This window comes from Scyliorhinus canicula, chromosome 18, assembly GCF_902713615.1.
Source record: "Scyliorhinus canicula chromosome 18, sScyCan1.1, whole genome shotgun sequence".
Lineage (NCBI taxonomy): Eukaryota > Metazoa > Chordata > Chondrichthyes > Carcharhiniformes > Scyliorhinidae > Scyliorhinus > Scyliorhinus canicula.
Genome location: NC_052163.1, coordinates 23,183,270 through 23,203,763, shown reverse-complemented (window position 1 = coordinate 23,203,763; position 20,494 = coordinate 23,183,270). Strand labels below are relative to the sequence as shown.

General features: G+C 44.6%; 1 protein-coding gene across 1 annotated transcript in view; it reads left to right on the top strand.

Moving 5' to 3' along the window:
* Window positions 1-20,494, top strand: part of gna13a (guanine nucleotide binding protein (G protein), alpha 13a) — an 80,082-nt gene that overhangs the window by 12,179 nt on the left and 47,409 nt on the right. The gene's annotated exons all lie outside the window — the stretch shown is intronic.

Genomic DNA, 20,494 nt, shown 5'->3' with positions numbered 1-20,494 from the left:
GATTGCCGAATATTCCGTGTTCTTTACCTCCTCTATACAGTCCCTGCTTAGGACAAAGAAGTCTATCCTAGAATATACTTTATGGATGTGTGAGTAAAACGAGTAGCCCCTTCCTGTCGGCTGTCTGGCTCTCCAGAGGTCCACTGCCCCCATTTGCTCCATAAACCCTTTCAGCTCCCTTGCCATTGCTGGGAGTCTACCGTTCTGGGACACGACCGATCCAGCCCTGGGTCAAGAACCATGTTAAAGTCCCCCCCCCCCATTATTAGCCTAAGAGAGTCCAGGTCTGGGATCTTCCCCAGCACTCTTTTAATAAAGTCCACATCGTCCCAGTTCGGGGCATATATATTCACCATCACCACTCTTCTCCCCTCCAGTCTGCCTCTTCCCATCAGGTATCTTCCCTCCCTGTCTGCAGCTATGCCCTCCGCCTCAAATTGCACCCGCTTATTGATCATGATTGCCACCCCACTGGACTTCGAGTCCAAGTCCGAGTGGAAGACCTGGCTAATCCAGCCCTTCCTTAGCCTAGTCTGGTCAGACACTTTCAGATGTGTCTCCTGCAACATAATTACGTCTGCCTTTAGAGACCGCAAGTGCGCGAACACCTGTGCCCTCTTAAGCGGCCCATTCAGTCCCCTAACATTCCAGATGATCACCACGTCGGTCAGCCATAGCCTTTCTCGGGCCGGCCCGTGCGTCGTGCCATTCTTGGCTGCCTCCACCCTCGACCTCCTTCCCACTGCCTACTTCAGATCCCTCCCATGTCAGCAGAACAACAACAACCCCCCCCCCCCCCCATCAACATCCCCAGGTAACCCCACCCCTGCCACCCATTGGCTGTATTTCTCTTCTCTCTCCCCCCCCCCCATCCAACTGACTCCCTTGACTAGCCAATCTGCTAGCGCGGTGACTCATCACTCCGACGCCCCCCTGTCTCATTCCCATTGTTCCCCATCCTCATCCCCACTCCCCGGCACCCCATCCCCCTCTCCAACCGGCTGGAGCAAACTCACTGGCACAGGAAGGCATGAACATCAATAAAACAAAAAACCCCAACCTACGTCATTAACCCCCCTCGCTGACCAGCCACCCTTAGTTACAATACTGGCTCCAGTGCACTCAGCGAGCCCCACAAAAAGTAAAAATCCACACGAAAAGGAAAAAACAAAAAAGAGGAGAGAAAAAAACCAGCAGCCAAAAACAAAGGGAAGAGTCCTAAATGTCCCGCATGGCACCTTTAACACAGCAAACCGTTGAACAGCGGTCGAGGCACATTCGGCATCCTTCATACGATAGTTCTCAGGTCCTAATTCGCGTCCATGGGACCTCTTTTCGGGACCAGCCCCATATCCCTCGCGAAGTCCACCACTTCTTTGGGCTCGGAGAAGTAGTGATGTTGACCCTGATGCGTGACCCAAAGACGAGCCGGGAACAGCAGACCAAACTTCACGTGCTTCTTGAACAGCACCTCCTTGACTTGTTTAAAGGCTGCTCGCCGCCGAGCCATCTCCTGGCGTAGGTCCTGGTATATACGGAGAACACTGTTGTTCCACATGCTGCTCCTGGTGCTCTTCACCCACCGCAGCACCCGCTCCTTGTCCACAAACCTGTGGAACCTGATCACCATCGGACCGGGGGGGGGGGGGGGGGGGGGGTCCCCCAGCCGGCCCTGCCTCGCCTGCACTCTGTATGCCCCCTCCAGCTCCGCCGGTCGCGGAAAGGCTTCAGCCCCCATCAGCTGCATCAACAGGTTTGCCACAAACACTGCGGCACCAGCTCCCTCAGCCCCCTCCGGGAGGCCGATGATCCTCAGATTATTCCTGTGGGCTCTATTCTCCAACTCCTCCACTCTGTCCAGCAGTCGTCTTTGCCACTCCTTCAGCCCGTCGACCTCTAACGCTTCAATCGTCTGCGCATCCGCCTGCTCCTCCACCGCCTCTCCCAGCTCCTTAACTTTTACATCTTGAGCATCCAGCCTCTGATTCAGCTGATCCACTGCCTTCTGAAGTGGGTCCAGGTTGTCCCGCTTCAGTGACTCAAAACTGCTTTTCATCACCTGTCGCATGTTTTCCAGCGCCTGCTGGATTGCTGAGTCCGAGGTCCGTGTGTCCGCCATCTTAGGTTTCAGGTCAGCTTCCCCGGCTCCTTGCCTCCGTCCCTTTCTCTCTCTCTCTTCCTCTGCTTCCTGGACTCCCGCGGTTCCATGCACTGCTGCCTGCTCCCCCGCGCTTCCGCAGCCGCCTTTTCGCCGCTCCGCTGTCCCGCTATCGCGGAGAGCAGCCCCTAAAGCCCCGCCAGAGTGAGAGCCCGCCGAATGTGCGGCTCACTCGATCATCGCCGCCACCGGCACATTGATAATACTTACGATACAGTCCTCCTGGAGATTTTCTGAATTGCCCACTTCTTCCCCCAAAGCATACCACCTGATTCTTGAAAGAGAGCAAGTGTCTTATTGATTGGGAGATGGATTAATTTGTTCACCTTACAATTGACATTGTACATTTTTTTAACAGAGGTTTAGCCAAATCTCTCTGGTGAAATGTCCGCCATCGTCACATCACTTTCTGTGGCAACCAGTGATCAAACACTGGGCAAGGCCCTGCTTTTTGCCCTCTGCTACCCCCTCCCTCACTGCGGGGTCGACCATGGCACAAGCGCACTTCAGGCCGTCTGCCGTCAAAAAAATTGAACCCAGTGCATCATATGACCTACAAGAAGTTACCAGGCGGCCTGCAGGTCATATCTACCTGTTCTATTGGTAGCCTTCCATTTTTGCTCGCTTACCTGTCAGTTATTTTTTAAAAATTTAGAGTACCCAATTCATTTTTTCCAATTAAGGGGAAATTTAGCCTGGCCAATCCACCTAGCTTGCGCATTTTTGGGTTGTGGGGGTGAAACCACGCAAATACAGGGAGAATGTGAAAACTCCACAGAGACAATGACCCAGAGCCAGGATTGAACCTGGGACCTCAGTGCCGTGAGGCTCCAGTGCTAACCCACTGCGCCACCGTGCTGCCATTCCGGTCAGTTAGTTTTATTGATGTTCTGATATTGCTGTACAATATGAAAACCATTGCTCTGTGACCCTTCTGACACCCGCCCGCGACCCACCCACGGGTGATGACCCGCATTTTGACAAATCCTGCTTTATGTAGTTGGACACTTGGACAGCTCCTAAAAGTAACTATCTACAGGGCAGTATTGGTGCAAGTCCGTGTCAATTTGTAGCTGTACACTATGATTAATTATCAATGCAGAAGTTGGGAGGAAGGGTCAAAATAATTGCACGATTTTGGCCTGTTATAAGTAAAGAAGAGGGATGTGGTGTAATTGCCAGAAAAGTTAAGATATTACAAAATTATTAAAGTACATTGGTTTTAAAAGCTGAATTCTTGCACTTAAGATTCCAACATAATCCTAACGTAAAAGATTTACTTCCAAATTAGGAGTAACTCATTATGATAAGTAACGCCATTAATATTGTGATTTTTGTCTTGGGTGCATGATCAGAAAAGCAAACTGAGTAACAGAGAATTCAGTTCTAATTCTTTTCTGACCATGAAACTAATATTTTTTTGTAGATAAGCTAGTAAACTCTTAGGATATATTTACATAATGGTTTTTAAAAACTGCTTGTTAACAATCTGAGAGTTGCAGAATTATCAAAAATGAAGTGGCAGGAATATGACTGGAAATCTTGGTTGTACTTGCAGATTTGAATTTCTCAATTGCATTCTGTTTCAGTATTTCCAACTTGTTTATCAGATACCTAATGGCATACAGCTGCAAGTGGGAGAAAGAAATATTGATAGTAGCCACTGCACTGCAACTTTGCATTGCATCACACAGCAAGGAGACGCCACGGCTAAGTTTCCAGTAGTCATGTGATTTCTGCTGTTGCTGACATGTCATACACCAGTTTATGCAGCTGCACCAAAAATTATTACATTTTAAAGTTACTCAGGAAGTCAAATCTGTGGATAGTTATATTTAGAATTTTATGCAAAGTGATTGTAAAGAGGTTTTGTGTAAGCAAGTTTTATTGAATAACCTTTCTGACTATGAATACATTTAAATATATTTGGGATGTCACAAGCAATTATTGTAAAGGCATGGTATTTCCTAAGGAAGAATGGTGATATTACATGCTTGCAAATATTTATTTGCATGGAGACAATGGTACACTTGGTTAACCTACAGGAATTGTATTTCAGGTGAGGTGAAAACAACAGCCTGACTAGTTGAGTGGATAAATGCATTATATTTCCCACAGCTTACAGTAGTCACATTTGTATCTATGCAATTTGTTTGCTAGACATGGTGACTGGTGTGCCAAGAAACGTTTGAAAACAGTGGAGGAATTCCAGCCCTTTGTCGTTCTATTTACCACTCTAGGTGCCCCAGTATTGTTCTTTGCACTGTGGTAATGATAGGAGAAGGAGAGATGGTGGGCTAGTTATCCTGGGGAGCTGAGCTGGGTTGAAGTACACAGTGGCCTGGTTAGTTTCACCTTTGGTTTGGGATTGAATGGCAAGTGCAGAAGAAACTGCACTCGGCTATGGAGAGCTGAATCATGGCTAAATTATACTGTGGTCCCCTTTATCTTGACATTTAATTGTAGAAACTCTTGATGCCGCTAATGTGGCTGAAGGCAATAGTGCTTTCTGAAAGGACAGTGACAAGTTCAGTAATCGTATTTCAATGAGGTACGAGCAGCTGCTTGAACTGCCCAAAATAGTCACGTGTATAAGCAAATTCCTGTGTAATTGGCACCTATATTAATGGCAAATTGTTAGTGGTGTGCGCGCTATCGCCAGCTGTCCAGGCGAAGTGGAGAAATTGCAAGTGGTGGGGGGCTGTAGCTCATGTACTCAACCATGTATAGCACTTACCTCAATTGCTTTTTAATATTCCTGTAACCTTATAACTTGATGTACCAGGTTTGACCATTTGTTGTGGTGAGTGTGGATCTCGGGTGGAACAACAAGGTATCTACAGTTAACTTCATAGTCCCTTTTCAATTCGGAATGGGATGGGGGAAGAGAAGGAATTAAATACATTTACACAGATCCCCGTTGCTGATTGCTTTCTTGTGAATTATGCAAAGATTGTTTGAGGATGTCGGGCAGGGCAGTATCAAACTTGGCTGTGAACACTCCTTTGGTTCAATAACCTGCCACTTCTGTAAGAGCAGAATAGTTGTATTAAAGGGGTGCTGCTATCTGTGGAAACATTCTCAAAGTGAGTTGGAGCCTTGAAACTGATGAAAAGATTGTGGGTGCCCTTGCTTTTTTATGTACCTTTTACACATAAATAGGAACCTTTTGATTCAGTGGGGGTGTAATCAGCAGTAGTAATGCTCTTGCTCCAAAATATTTTATTCTCTGGCCTGCAGTAGCCCATAACTTAATACTGTAAGTTCTGGCAAGCTGAAATGAAGACAAAGTGTTGGAAATACTAAGCATGTGTGGTGGCGTCTGTGAAGAGAGAAACAAGTTTGGGCTTCTGGTCTGTGCCTTTTCATTTCAGGAGTTCTGATAAAAGGTAATAGGCCTTAAATGTTAACTCTGTTTCTCTCTTCACAGATGCCACCAGACCTGCTGATTATTTACACCATTTTCTGTTTTTATACCCAGTGTGTGTTGTGGTTCTGGAGTGCTTGTGCATATGTATATTTCTTGAACTCTCAACACAAAACTTTTTTTAAAAAAATGGAAGCTACTGTGGTAAACTGGGCAGATTAAAGGGTTGTATTAAGCCAGCTTCCTGTTTGATAAAATTCCTGGCAAAATTGTTGGCATCAAAGCCAAATTACATGAATGTGCTGTGTTGGAACATATTCTTTGAGCAAGCATTTCGTGTTAAACTGGTTTTTAAGAGTTGATTTTAAACTGTGGATTATATTTATTATCTGTCGTTATTTCCAAATGAGAAGTTGATGTTGCTGTGGATTTCTGGGCACTGTTGTACCTTTTCCCATACTTGAAGTTTTAAACTTGTTCCAGCTACATTGCCTGTTTATTAATTCTGTATTCAAATAAGGAATTGATAAGACAAGTATTCGTTTCACTACAACTGAAATGTTGGATATCAGTTAATATAGTATACTGCAAAACATTTATTTCCCATATGGTGAGTTTTGATTTGACACATTATTAGTGGAATCACCAGGTATAAGCCAGGGCTTCCCCATAAAAGAAAGAAAAATAGGCAAAGCAGCACAGCGCTCTTATGAACCAACTGAGGGATTAATCAAAATTGGTATTAGAGGGCCTAGAAACAGTCACAATTAGCAGTGTTGTGAACAGACCTCAATAACAATGAAGTCTTGGAGCCCCCTTTTATATTTTGTTTTTTTTAATATAAATTTAGAGTGCCAAATTCATTTTTTCCAATTAAGGGGCAATTTTAGCATGGCCAATCCACCTACTCTGCACATCTTTGGCTTGTGGGGGTGAAACCCACGCAAACACGGAGAGAACGTGCAACCTCCACATGGACAGTGACCCAGAGCTGGGATCGAACCTGGGACCGTGGTGCCATGAGGCAGCAGTGCTAACTACTGCGCCACCGTGCTGCCTTAAGAGCCCCCTTTTGTATAATGTTTTCTATGTTCAATCTTTATGTACGTGTATGCTGTAGATTACAATAATATATAATTTATCTCACCGATAATCTGGGCTCAAGAGACTTCAAGTTACATGGAGAGTCTGGAGAAGCCAAGGTTGTTACCGTAGAGCAGAGAAGGTCTAGAGGAAATTTAAAAGATTTTCCAAATCAAGTGTTTTGATAGCAAAGGGGAGCCAGCATACGTGTGATCAACTGAATGCTGTCTTTCTGTGCTGTATGATTCTCTGATTGTCAGTCTTTACCTGTAATACTACATAAAACTCATTTGATTTGAAATTGAAGAGCACTCCTGTCAATTTAATAATTGTAACACTGGGTAATTCAAGAATTTTCTCACAGTAGTAAAGTCTTGCCATAAATAAGGAGTTACACAATTTGTGAGGTGTGGAAAAAATAAGTTCGGCTGCAACAAATCTTTTGATTTTGACATGGTGAGGGAAAAAAGAGCATGAGTGTATTTATATTGCAACGTCAAATCAAAAGCAGATATCCTAAACAGAAGAAATGTTAGATGACAGTAGCATCCAAGCTTTATCCTTATTGAAACTTGATGAGAATCACAGTTTCAAAATTAGCTTGCGGGAAGTATTTCTCATGTTATGTGGCGGTTGAATTACTTACATGCACAAAGTTTTACTAGAGTGCATCTCTACAAAAGTCCTGAGTATTGATGTAAACACAACTATTCTGAATGAAAACTGGTACAAATAGAATTAAGCCATTGGAATATTATTCTTGCATGGAAAATGGAGTATATTTATTTTTCTTATTTACTTAATGTAATTGTAACACCATAGTTTTGGAGGATGTTCACTTTATCAGTAAGTCAACACACATGCCAGTATGCTACTAATGTGTTGTATCTGGCAGATGTCATCTCATTTTGAGGGATTGATGACAACTGATGTGTTGCTTTTAATTCATCAATATACTATTTATTAACCACCATTTCTTCCACTACCATGAGAGTGCTTCGCTCTCGTATGAATGGTGAGCAACTATCTCCAGACATGACCAGCAACTTTAAAGACCATTCTAGAATTGTACTGCTATGCATTTTCTAAAGTATCATACACCTTCAATATTCTATACTTTAAAAGCCTTGTGATAAACCTGAATGCAGTGATTGGTTGAACAGGTTTGAGGGGTTGAACAGCTTAATCCTGTTCCTATGGGCAGCACGGTAGCACAGTGGTTAGCACTGTCGCTTCACAGCTCCAGGGTCCCAGATTTGATTCCCAGCTTAGGTCACTGTCTGTGAGGAGTTTGCAGGTGCAGGTTAGGTTGATTGGCCATGCTAAATTGCCCTCAGTGTCCAAAGGGGTTGCTGGGCTACGGGTATGGGGTGGAGGTGTGGGGTGCTCTTTTCAAGGGCCGGTGCAGACTCGATAGGCTGAATGGCCTCCTTCTACACTGTAAATTCTATGTCTTATGTTCCTAAACAGGTCATGCCGCTAGTTTTCTAACTTAACTTTATATACTTCAATATTTGGACTATTGAGGGCAGCAGGTATTTTGCTTCGTCATGGAAGCATCCTTTTGGCAACCTTCCAGAGTGGTTAACTCAAATATTACAAGTAATTTTAGAAAGTTGCCTTTAAGGTTTTAACTGGAGGGTGTCTACTAAGAATTCAGAAAAGAATGGAGAGTGTAGCTGCCCATTATGTGCAGTTTGTTTAAGTAAATTGAATTGTACAAAGTTTACTTGCTTTCTTGGGCCTTGATACCCAAGCGCCATCCAATCTGCCAAATAGATACATAGAAGATAGGAGGAGGCCTTTTGGTCCTTCGGGCCTGCTCCGCCATTCATCTTGATCATAGCTCAATAGCCTAATCCTGCTTTCTCCAAATAGCCTTTGATCCCATTCTCCCCAGGTGCTGTATCCAGCCGCCTCTTGAATATATTCAAAGTTTTAGCATCAACTACTTCCTGTGGTAATGAATTCCACAGGCTCGCCACTCTTTGTGTGAAGAAATGTCTCCTTATCTCTGTCTGAAATGGTTTACCCTGAATCCTCAGGCTGTGACCCCTGATTCTGGACACACCCATCATTGGTAACATCTTCCCTGTCTAGTCCTGTTAGAATTTTATCAGTCTCTATGAGATCCCCCCTCATTCTTCTGTACTCCAGTGAGAAGATTCCCAACCTCGTCAATCTCTCCTCAAATGACAATCCTGCCATCCTGGAATCTGCATGGTAAAACTTCGCTGCACCAGCTCGAGAGCAAGAACATTCTTCCTCAGAGAAGTAGACCAGAACTGCACACAATACTCCAAGTGTGGCCTCCTGTACAATTGCAGCATCACATCCCTGCTTCTATATTCAAAACCTCTTGCAATGAAGGCCAACATACCATTAGCCTTCTTTACCGCCTGGTGCACCTGCATGCTTACCTTCAGCGAATGGTGCACAAGGACACCCAGGTCCCGCTGCACACTCCCCTCTCCCAATTTACAACTAGTCAGGTAGTAATCAGCCTTTCTGTTTTTGCTTCCAAAATAAATAACCTCACACTTATCCGAATTATACTGCATCTGCCATTGGCCTGCCCAACCTGCCCAGATCTTGCTGTAGGATCCCTGCATCCTCGTCACAATTCACCCTCCTATCTAATTTAGTATCATCTGCAAACTTTGAGATGTTACAGTTTGTTCCCTCATCCAAATCATTAATATATATTGTGAATAGCTGGGGTCCCAGCACTGATCCCAGTGGTATCCCACTGGTAACTGCATGCCAATTTGAAAAGGACCCATTAATCCCTACTCTTTGTTTCCTCTCTGCCAACCAGTTTTCTATCCACCTCAATACACTTCTCCCAATCCCATGCGCTTTAATTTTGCACAATAATCTCTTATACGGGACTTTGTCAAACGCCTTCTGAAAGTCCAAATATACCACATCAACTGGCTGCCCCTTGTCGATTGTACTGGCTACCTCTTCAAAGAATTCAAACAGATTTGTCAAGCATGATTTTCCCTTCATAAATAGGTAACATCTCACTCCCTTACTTGGGTAGTATTTGTTGCGATTGAAATCGTCATTGGTCAGACTGGATGAAATTGCTTTATGTACAGCCCTTGCAGGAAATTGGGAAAGTTACTAAAGCTATCAATTGTGTAAGCTTGGCGGGGCGGCGCAGTGGTTGCCTCATGGCGCCAAGGATCCAGGTCCGATCCTGGCCCCGGGTCACTGTCTGTGTGGAGTTTGCACATTCTCCATGCGTCTGCATTGGTCTCACCTCCACGACCAAAGACGTGCAGGGTGGGTGGATTGGGCATGCTAAATTGCCCCTTAGTTGGAAAACAATAATTGGGTACCCTAAATTTATTTTTTTTAAAGAAAAAAAAGTTGTGTAAGCTTGGGGAGTGGCGGAAATTAAATTGGGTGTATTCATACCTGGGTATTTCCTTAATCCTAAATGCAACTGTTTGTAAAAAGGTCTTAGATTCTTTTATAGCACTTCTCTTTTTCCTTTGATTTGTTTCTCGTCTCTACTACCTCAGTGAGTTGTGTCAACGTCATTTAAAAGGCAGAATTTATCAATACTGGGCGTAAAACTTTTCTGAGTGCTTTGTATTTCAACATTTGGAAATTTATTCCCATTTGTCTGAAATTTAACTGGACTGTAGAAAGAGAGGCAAGTAATGTGTTCAACCACTAACACACATTGTGCACTACAGACTAGAGGTGGGTTAACAATGAAATGGAGCGCAAGTATAATCTCTGCAATTTACCAGAATGTGGAAATGCACCCCAACTTTAAACTGTTGAAGTTCCATCTGTTCAGGTCCTGATGTTCGCTTGCTACGTTTTGGATTTCTGTTAAGAGAATCCTCTCCATTCACCTGAGGAAGGAGCAGTGCTCCGAAAGCTCGTGTTTGAAACAAACCTGTTGGACTTTAACCTGGTGTTTTAAGAATTCTTACTGTGCTCACCCCAGTCCAACGCTGGCATCTGCACATCATAGTCAGCATCTGTAAGGGGAGAAGGCAAGAGTATTAAATTTAGGCTAATGCAAAAGAAAAATATTGTGGATGCTGTAAAATCTGAAATCAAAGCATATAAAATGCTGGAAATACTCCGGTCAGGCAGATTCTATGGAAAGAAATCTTGAAAGGTCATCGACCTGATAAGATAACACTCTCTACAGTTGCTGCCTGAGCTGCTGAGTATTTCCAGCATTTTGTCTTCATTTTATATTATTAAATTTAGACTTTTCATCAGAACATAAGGCTGGGAAATCTAAAACATTATAACTAATATTTTGAGATCATAGAATTTACAGTGCAGAAGGAGGCCATTTGGCCCATCGAGTTTGCACCGGCCCTTGGAAGAGCACCCCACTTAAGTCCGCACTTCCACCCTATCCCCATATCCAGTAACCCCACCTAACCTTTTTGGACACTAAGGGCAATTTATCATGGCCAATCCACCTAACCTGCGCATCTTTGGACTGCGGGAGGAAACCGGACCACCCGGAGGAAACCCACGCAGACACGTAGCATACGTCGTATCTTGTTTTTTATTACACATTCTTTCCTGTCCCCCCACCGGCCATCCTGTCTTGTTTCGGCTCAAATGGTAGAAGTCTTGTATTGCCACTGTGTCAAGAAGAAATAGGTATAAGCCCACGTTAGGATTTGAAAACAGCTGTCAAATAAAAATCTTTTGGTGAATAATATCTTGAAGATTTTATTTTTAAACATTTAAAAAGTTATTGGCTTGGATTAAAGTTTTCGTTCAGCATTTTGCCACTATCAAGATTTCAGGGAATTATTATTGAAAATTTTAAGTTTCTTAGTGTTTGCAATTTATAGAATTGAAACTCTCAATTTGTCCAAAATGATTAATTTTTCTCTTTTTTTCTCATGAGATGTAGAATTCAAATCGTCTTGACTGTTCAGTGGGAATGAGTACTGTATGTATGTAATTAAGTACATAAGTGGATCTCTGTCCTATATGTCAAATAGATGAAAATGCAGAGTGATGTCCACAGCCTTCACTTTTAAAGGATAAATTTGTGGATCAGTTCAAGTGCAATATAAATATGCACCATTGTGCTATTTTTACATAATTAATTTTGAAAGTTTTATTTTTGCAACCAGGAAATAATTATTTAGAACATAAATCCTCGTACTACTTTCCCCTGTATGTGATTTGGTAGAAGGTCTGCTGTCAGCTGTAGAACTGTTGTCTCTTCCCCCAGCCCCCATCGTTGGCCAGGGATGGCTAAGGAAATAAATAAGTTGTAATTTACAAATTTAAATTTGAGTAGTCCAGTAACACCTGAATATATAAAATTCTTAGTGCAGATGGAGTGGAGGCCATATATGGGTTTGGTATAAATAGTTTGGCCCCTGGAGAGCTAAAACAATGACTGGATTCTTCAAATGTTGCTGCAAGCAAACTAGTGCAAATGTATATTTTGTGACAAGCTGTTCAGTTTTGTGTTTTTTTTGGATAAGGCAAATGTCCCTTTTTAAAGGAGCTGTATATTTTATTTGAAACATCTTAAGGGCAGCACAGTGGCACAGTGGGTAGTACTGCTGTCTCACGGCTCCGAGGACCCAGGTTCGATCCTGGCCCCAGGTCGCTGTCCGTTTGGAATTTGCACTCATTTTGGAATTCTCCCCGTGTCCTTGGGTTTCACTCCCACAACCCAAAGATGTGCAGGTTGGGTGGATTGGCCACGCGAAATTGCCCCTTAATTGGAAAAAGAAAATTGGGTTCTCTACATTTTTTTTTAAAAAGGTGAATTGTCCACGCTAAATTGCCCCTTAATTGGAAAAAAAAAATTGGGTCCTCTAAATTTAATTTAAAAAAGAAACATCTTAAAGGTAAATATTGATAATATTCTTGCCATCCAGAGTGTGCCAGAAAAACTTTCCTATTAATGGTCCAGTTACCCTGGAGATCACCTAATGGAATATGAAAATGAGCCAGTTATGCTTGCTGCCCTGTAAATGCTTGTGAAATGTCCAAATAGGCACACTTGAGCATTCCATATTAAAAATTATGGTCTTGGCAGACTACCAAAAGTGCTAACTTGTCAGTAATTAGCAGCATTTTGTTTTTAAGTTTAGAGTACCCAATTAATTTTTTCTAATTAAGGGACAATTTAGCGTGGCAAATTAACCTACCCTGCACATCTTTGGGTTGTGGGGGCGAAACCCATGCAAACACTGGGAGAATGTGCAAACTCCACATGGACGGTGACTCAGAGCTGGGATTGGACCTGGGACCTTGGTGCTGTGAGGCAGCAGTGCTAACCACTGCAACACCTTGCTGCCCAGTAATTAGCAGAATTGATGTTTTTGCCATCAATGAGATTTTAAAAACTTCATGTAGTCTTGCACCTGGGTTGCCTCCCAGGTGCAAGGGTAAGTGATGTCTCGGATCGTGTTTTCCGGGTCCTTAAGGGGGAGGGGGAGCAGCCCCAAGTCGTAGTCCACATTGGCACTAACGACATAGGTAGGAAAGGGGACAAGGATGTCAGGCAGGCCTTTAGGGAGCTAGGATGGAAGCTCAGAGCGAGAACAAACAGAGTTGTTATCTCTGGGTTGTTGCCCGTGCCACGTGATAGTGAGATGAGGAATAGGGAGAGAGAGCAATTAAACACGTGGCTACAGGGATGGTGCAGGCGGGAGGGATTCAGATTTCTGGATAACTGGGGCTCTTTCTGGGGAAGGTGGGACCTCTATAGACAGGATGGTCTACATCTGAACCTGAGGGGCACCAATATCCTGGGGGGGAGATTTGTTAGTACTCTTTGGGGGGGTTTAAACTAATTCAGCAGGGGCATGGGAACCTGGATTGTAGTTTTGGGGTGCGAGAGATTGAGAGTAGAGAGGTCAGGAGCACAGTTTTGACTTCGCAGGAGGGCGGCAGTGTTCAGGTCTGTGGTTTGAAGTGTGTCTATTTCAATGCCAGGAGTATACGAAATAAGGTAGGGGAACTGGCAGCATGGGTTGGTACCTGGGACTTCGATGTTGTGGCCATTTCAGAGACATGGATAGAGCAGGGACAGGAATGGTTGTTGCAGGTTCCGGGGTTTAGGTGCTTTAGTAAGGTCAGAGAAGGGGGCAAAAGAGGGGGAGGTGTGGCGCTGCTAGTCAAGGACAGTATTACGGTGGTAGAAAGGATGCAAGATGGGGACTCTTCTTCCGAGGTAGTATGGGCTGAGGTTAGAAACAGGAAAGGAGAGGTCACCCTGTTGGGAGTTTTCTATAGGCCACCTAATAGTTCTAGAGATGTAGAGGAAAGGATGGCGAAGATGATTCTGGAAAAGAGCGAAAGTAACAGGGTAGTTGTTATGGGAGACTTTAACTTTCCTAATATTGACTGGAAAAGATATAGTTCGAGTACATTGGATGGGTCGTTCTTTGTACAATGTGTGCAGGAGGGTTTTCTGACACAATATGTTGACAGGCCAACAAGAGGTGAGGCCACTTTGGATTTGGTTTTGGGTAATGAACCAGGCCAGGTGTTAGATCTGGAGGTAGGTGAACACTTTGGAGACAGTGACCACAATTCGGTGACCTTTACGTTAGTGATGGAAAGGGATAAGTATACCCCGCAGAGCAAGAGTTATAGCTGGGGGAAGGGCAATTATGATGCCATTAGACATGACTTAGGATGTGTTGGTTGGAGAAGTAGGCTGCAAGGGTTGGGCACACTGGATATGTGGAGCTTGTTCAAGGAACAGCTATTGCATGTTCTTGATAAGTACGTACCAGTCAGGCAGGGAGGAAGGGGTCGAGCGAGGGAACCGTGGTTTACCAAAGAAGTGGAATCTCTTGTTAAGAGGAAGAAGGAGGCCTATGTGAAGATGAGGCGTGAAGTTTCAGTTGGGGCGCTTGATAGTTACAAGGAAGCGAGGAAGGATCTAAAGAGAGAGCTGAGACGAGCAAGGAGGGGACATGAGAAGTCTTTGGCAGGTAGGATCAAGGAAAACCCAAAAGCTTTCTATAGGTATGTCAGGAATAAAAGAATGACTAGGGTAAGAGTAGGGCCAGTCAAGGACAGTGGTGGGAAGTTGTGTGTGGAGGCTGAGGAGATAAGCGAGATACTAAATGAATACTTTTCGTCAGTATTCACTCAAGAAAAAGATAATTTTGAGGAGGAGAATGCTGAGACCCAGGCTATTAGAATAGATGGCATTGAGGTGTGTAGGGAAGAAGTGTTGGCAATTCTGGACAAGGTGAAAATAGATAAGTCCCCGGGGCCGGATGGGATTTATCCTAGGATTCTCTGGGAAGCCAGGGAAGAGATTGCTGAGCCTTTGGCTTTGATTTTTAGGTCATCATTGGCTACAGGAATAGTGCCAGAGGACTGGAGGATAGCAAATGTGGTCCCTTTGTTCAAGAAGGGGAGTAGAGATAACCCCGGTAACTATAGGCCGGTGAGCCTAACGTCTGTGGTGGGTAAAGTCTTGGAGAGGATTATAAAAGATACGATTTATAATCATCTAGATAGGAATAATATGATTAGGGATAGTCAGCATGGTTTTGTGAAGGGTAGGTCATGCCTCACAAACCTTATCGAGTTCTTTGAGAAGGTGACTGAACAGGTAGACGAGGGTAGAGCAGTTGATGTGGTGTATATGGATTTCAGTAAAGCGTTTGATAAGGTTCCCCACGGTCGGCTATTGCATAAAATACGGAGGCTGGGGATTGAGGGTGATTTAGAGATGTGGATCAGAAATTGGCTAGTTGAAAGAAGACAGAGAGTGGTAGTTGATGGGAAATGTTCAGAATGGAGTTCAGTTACGAGTGGCGTACCACAAGGATCTGTTCTGGGGCCGTTGCTGTTTGTCATTTTTATAAATGACCTAGAGGAGGGCGCAGAAGGATGGGTGAGTAAATTTGCAGACGACACTAAAGTCGGTGGAGTTGTAGACAGTGCGGAAGGATGTTGCAGGTTACAGAGGGACATAGATAAGCTGCAGAGCTGGGCTGAGAGGTGGCAAATGGAGTTTAATGTGGAGAAGTGTGAGGTGATTCACTTTGGAAAGAATAACAGGAATGCGGAATATTTGGCTAATGGTAAAATTCTTGGTAGTGTGGATGAGCAGAGGGATCTCGGTGTCCATGTACATAGATCCCTGAAAGTTGCCACCCAGGTTGATAGGGTTGTGAAGAAGGCCTATGGTGTGTTGGCCTTTATTGGTAGAGGGATTGAGTTCCGGAGCCATGAGGTCATGATGCAGCTGTACCAAACTCTGGTACGGCCGCATTTGGAGTATTGCGTACAGTTCTGGTCGCCTCATTATAGGAAGGACGTGGAAGCTTTGGAACGGGTGCAGAGGAGATTTACCAGGATGTTGCCTGGTATGGAGGGAAAATCTTATGAGGAAAGGCTGATGGACTTGAGGTTGTTTTCGTTAGAGAGAAGAAGGTTAAGAGGTGACTTAATAGAGGCATACAAAATGATCAGAGGGTTAGATAGGGTGGACAGCGAGAGCCTTCTCCCGCGGATGGAGGTGGCTAGCACGAGGGGACATAGCCTTAAATTGAGGGGTAATAGATATAGGACAGAGGTCAGAGGTGGGTTTTTTACGCAAAGAGTGGTGAGGCCGTGGAATGCCCTACCTGCAACAGTAGTGAACTCGCCAACATTGAGGGCATTTAAAAATTTATTGGATAAGCATATGGATGATAAGGGCATAGTGTAGGTTAGATGGCCTTTAGTTTTTTTTTCCATGTCGGTGCAACATCGAGGGCCGAAGGGCCTGTACTGCGCTGTATCATTCTATGTTCTATGTTCTATGTTCTATGTTCTAGTCGAGTCAAGTTTATCTTGTTTTATCGTACTGCAGATGGTTGATGATGCCACATTCTGATTTTTGATGATGCTCATCTGAAAATGTTTGTAAATGAAGTAAAATCTTGTGGATCCGGCTTTGCTTGCCAGTGTCATTCTATGAAGTCTTGTGGCAGCCTTTATTTTTCTATCAAGTTTATTCATCTCTGATAGTTTCATCAAGGATGTAAAAATGACTTTACAGTGAATAATTGGTATGTTGCATTCTGAAGATCAATAATTTTGAATTACTTTAGATCACTCATTAACTTGAAATATCCAAACCACATACAGGTGACATTTGGTAAATTTTGTAAATGAGGAATCAGAATTGCATTTTTAAATTGAGACTCCTTGTCTTTACTTGAAGAGAAGGACATATCTTTAATGTCTTGACCAACATTCCCCTCGGCCGTATGAAGTGTTCATTTATCAGTTTGTGTCTTTGGTATTTTGCTGTTTTACAAACAAAATATTATCTGCTGGTTTGGTTAAGTTTCAGGATCAATTTTCTAATTGCAAAACACTTTTGGACATAGTATGATGTTTATTCTGTGCATGTCCAATCAGAAAGTGGTGATTAAGTATCATCAGACCCGTATGCTTATTGATTATGTGAGAGACATAAAGGTTCCACAATTTTTGAGGTGTGGGAAGAATAAGTTAGACTGCAACAAATCTTTTGAATTTGGTGAGGGGGAAATGGCCACGTGAATATGTTTCTAGCTTTGGAGGGGCAAGAGAGGGAACCTACGTATCCATGACTGATGTTGAAATGAACAGAAGTGGCAGCGGGTAAGTGAAAGGTAGCCTCAAAAATAACCAGCTTTTTTTCTTGTATCCTTCTAAAGGCAGGAAAGTTTAAGCCAAACCTTTTTGGTGTCAGGAACAGTATTCAAGTTTTAGGCAGACTTGGGCGTTGGTAAGAAGCGAGTTGTCAAATTGGAGAAACCGTTGGCATATTTGAGCCTATTATGTCATGTCCATTGAGGATGAAAAAGAGCATTCCAGCTTGTGGATTGGAGTGTTGTAGGTTGCAACACTTCAAGTATATATCCAAACACATATAAGTATGATGGAGTGCATACGAGGATGTGGCGTTCACCCCACAAAGGGCCCTACTCCACACCTCATCATCCAATACGTGCCCCAGCTCCTCATCTCAGTTGGCCCTCACCCCCTCTACCAAAACGGAGTCCTCGACCAAAATCTGCCCATATATACTGGACATACTACTCTCCTCCGACCCCGCGCACGAAAGCATCCTCTCTATCAAGGAGGATGGTGGCGCCTCTGGGAATGTCAGGAATGTTTGTCTAACAAAAATTTGTGCCTCAAGGTACCTAAACTAATCCGGGCTCGCGAGCCCATACATCACGGTAGCATGGTGGTTAGCATCAATGCTTCACAGCTCCAGGGTCCCAGGTTCGAGTCCCGGCTGGGTCACTGTCTGTGTGGAGTCTGCACGTCCTCCCCGTGTGTGCGTGGGTTTCCTCCGGGTGCTCCGGTTTCCTCCCACAGTCCAAAGATGTGCGGGTTAGGTGGATTGGCCATGCTAAATTGCCCGTAGTGTAAGGTTAATGGGTTAAGGGTATACGGGTTATGTGGGTTTAAGTAGGGTGATCATTGTTCGGCACAACATCGAGGGCTGAAGGGCCTGTTCTGTGCTGTACTGTTCTATGTTCTATGTTCTATCTCTTTCAATTCTTCCAGGCTGGCAAATCATCCCTCCAGGAATAGGTCACAGCACTCCAATGTGGCATCCAACCTCGCCAGCTCAAAAAGATGGGGGTCAGCCTCGATACTCACCCCAGTTTAAAATGTGGTCAGAGTTACCTCCATATTTTTTAAAGTGGAGACCATCACTGGGTTCAACAAATACTTTGCCGATGCGAACGGAAGAGAAGCCGTCGCCAGGGCACCCAAACTGGGCCAGCTGCATGACACAGGCTCCATTTGTACCCAGGTAGACCCCAGGTCCCCACATCATCCCAACACCACCATTAACAGCCCAATAATCAATTATCAAGTTCGGCAACGCACAACCTCCTGACTGTGTCCCTCTGTAGAACAACCCTTTGAATCCTCGGAGATTTGTCCACCCATATGAAGGCCGAAATTAACCGTTCCACCCCCTCCAAAGAATGGTTTGGGATGAAAGACTGGAAAACACTGAAATAGAAACAGAAATCTTGGCAAAACGTTCATCTTAATCGACTGAACTGTACCCGCCAGAGACAAGGGAAGGTTATCCTACCTTTGTAGATTTCACTAGGCTGCAGTCTGGTCCAGTCGAGCCACCTGGAACCCCAGACACCGGAAGCCGGACCTGGTCAAGCGAAAAGGAAGTTGTGCCCCCCCCCCCCCCCCCCCCCCCCTCCCCCAAAACCACCAGTGGCACCGAGTCTTTCACGTATAACAAAAGACCATCTGCATACAGGGACACCCTATGTTCCACTCCACCCCTAACTATCCCTCCCCACTTGTCTGAGGTCCCCTGGACAATCGCTCGATCGCTAATGCGAACAGTATGGGAGACATAGGACACTCCAGCCTCGTTCCTCTGTGTAACTGGGAAAAAAAACAAATTCATCGTATTTGTATGCATGCTAGCCAAAGGAGCCTTGTACAGCAGGGGCACCCACTACACAAACCCAGGACTCAATCGAAACATCTCCAAAACTGTATAAAGGTATCTCCTCTCCACTCTATCAAACGCCTTTTCTGCATACAATGGGACAGTTATTTCCGGCCCGGCGGCTGGGGTAAGAAACACATTCAGCAGTTGCTGCATGTTGGACAGCAGTCTTCGGACCGTTATGAATCCCGTCTGGTCCTCCCCAATTGCCTTCGGGAAATAAGGCTCCAATCTCAAAGGCCAGGACCGTTGCAACAGCTTAGCATCTATGTTAAGCAGTGAAATAGGGCTGCATGATCCATATTCTGCAGGATCCTTGTATAAAGGAGATGATGTCTGACCAAGCGCGACAGGAAGAGAACCTTGGGACAAAGAATCATTAAACATCACCTTTAGTAACGGAACCAGCTGGTCTGCAATCTTCTTGTAAAATTCTACTGGGAACCCATCAGGCCCCGGTGCCTTCCCTGTTTGCAGGGAAGGCAGTAACGTAGTGATATCGTCACTGGACTAGTAATTCAGAGACCCAGGGTAATGCTCTGGGGATTTGGGTTCCAATCCGCCAGGGCAGCTGGTAGAATTTGAATTCAATAGAAATCTGAAATTGAAAGTCTAATGATGACCATGAAACCATTGTTGATTGTCGTAAAAACCCATCAGGTTCATTAATGTCCTTTAGGGAAGGAAATCTGCCATCCTTATCTGGTCTGGCATATATGTGACTCCAGACCCACAGCAATCTGGTTGACTCATAAGTGCCCTCAGGGATTGGCAATAAATGCTGGCTCAGCCAGCGACACCCACATCCCATGACCGGAAAATAGTTGTCCTATCGCTGTTCGGACTTCCTCTATACCCAATGGCGACTCCAGCTCTTCCCGCATTTCCTCCACCACCTCGGTGAAACTTCAACTCTTCCTTTGACGGCTCAGTCGCTCTTCCCTGTCCATGTGTGCCTTATGCGATATAATCTCCCCTCTAATCACCACCTTCAACTCCTCTCATAGAATGGAAACCATCCCATTCCCGTTCCTATTCACCTATGGCTCTTGAAGCCCACCCACAAAACCCACATCCATTAAGTACACCATATCCATCTTATATCCTGTGTGCTGCACCGTGCCTCCAACGCTAAATGAAGTTACTGTAAAAAGCCCCGAGTTGCCACATTTCGGCGCCTGTTCGGGTACACGGAGGGAGAATTCAGAATGTCCAAATGACCTAACAGTACGTCTTTCCGTACTTGTGGGAGGAAACCGGAGCACCCGGAGGAATCCCACGCAGACACAGGGAGAACGTGCAGATTCCGCACAGACAGTGACCCAAGCCTGGAATCGAACCTGGGGCTGTGAAGCAACAGTGCTAATCTTGGCCCACTCTGGGACCTGCCCTTTCCTCTGAAAACTGTGGAAGTGGA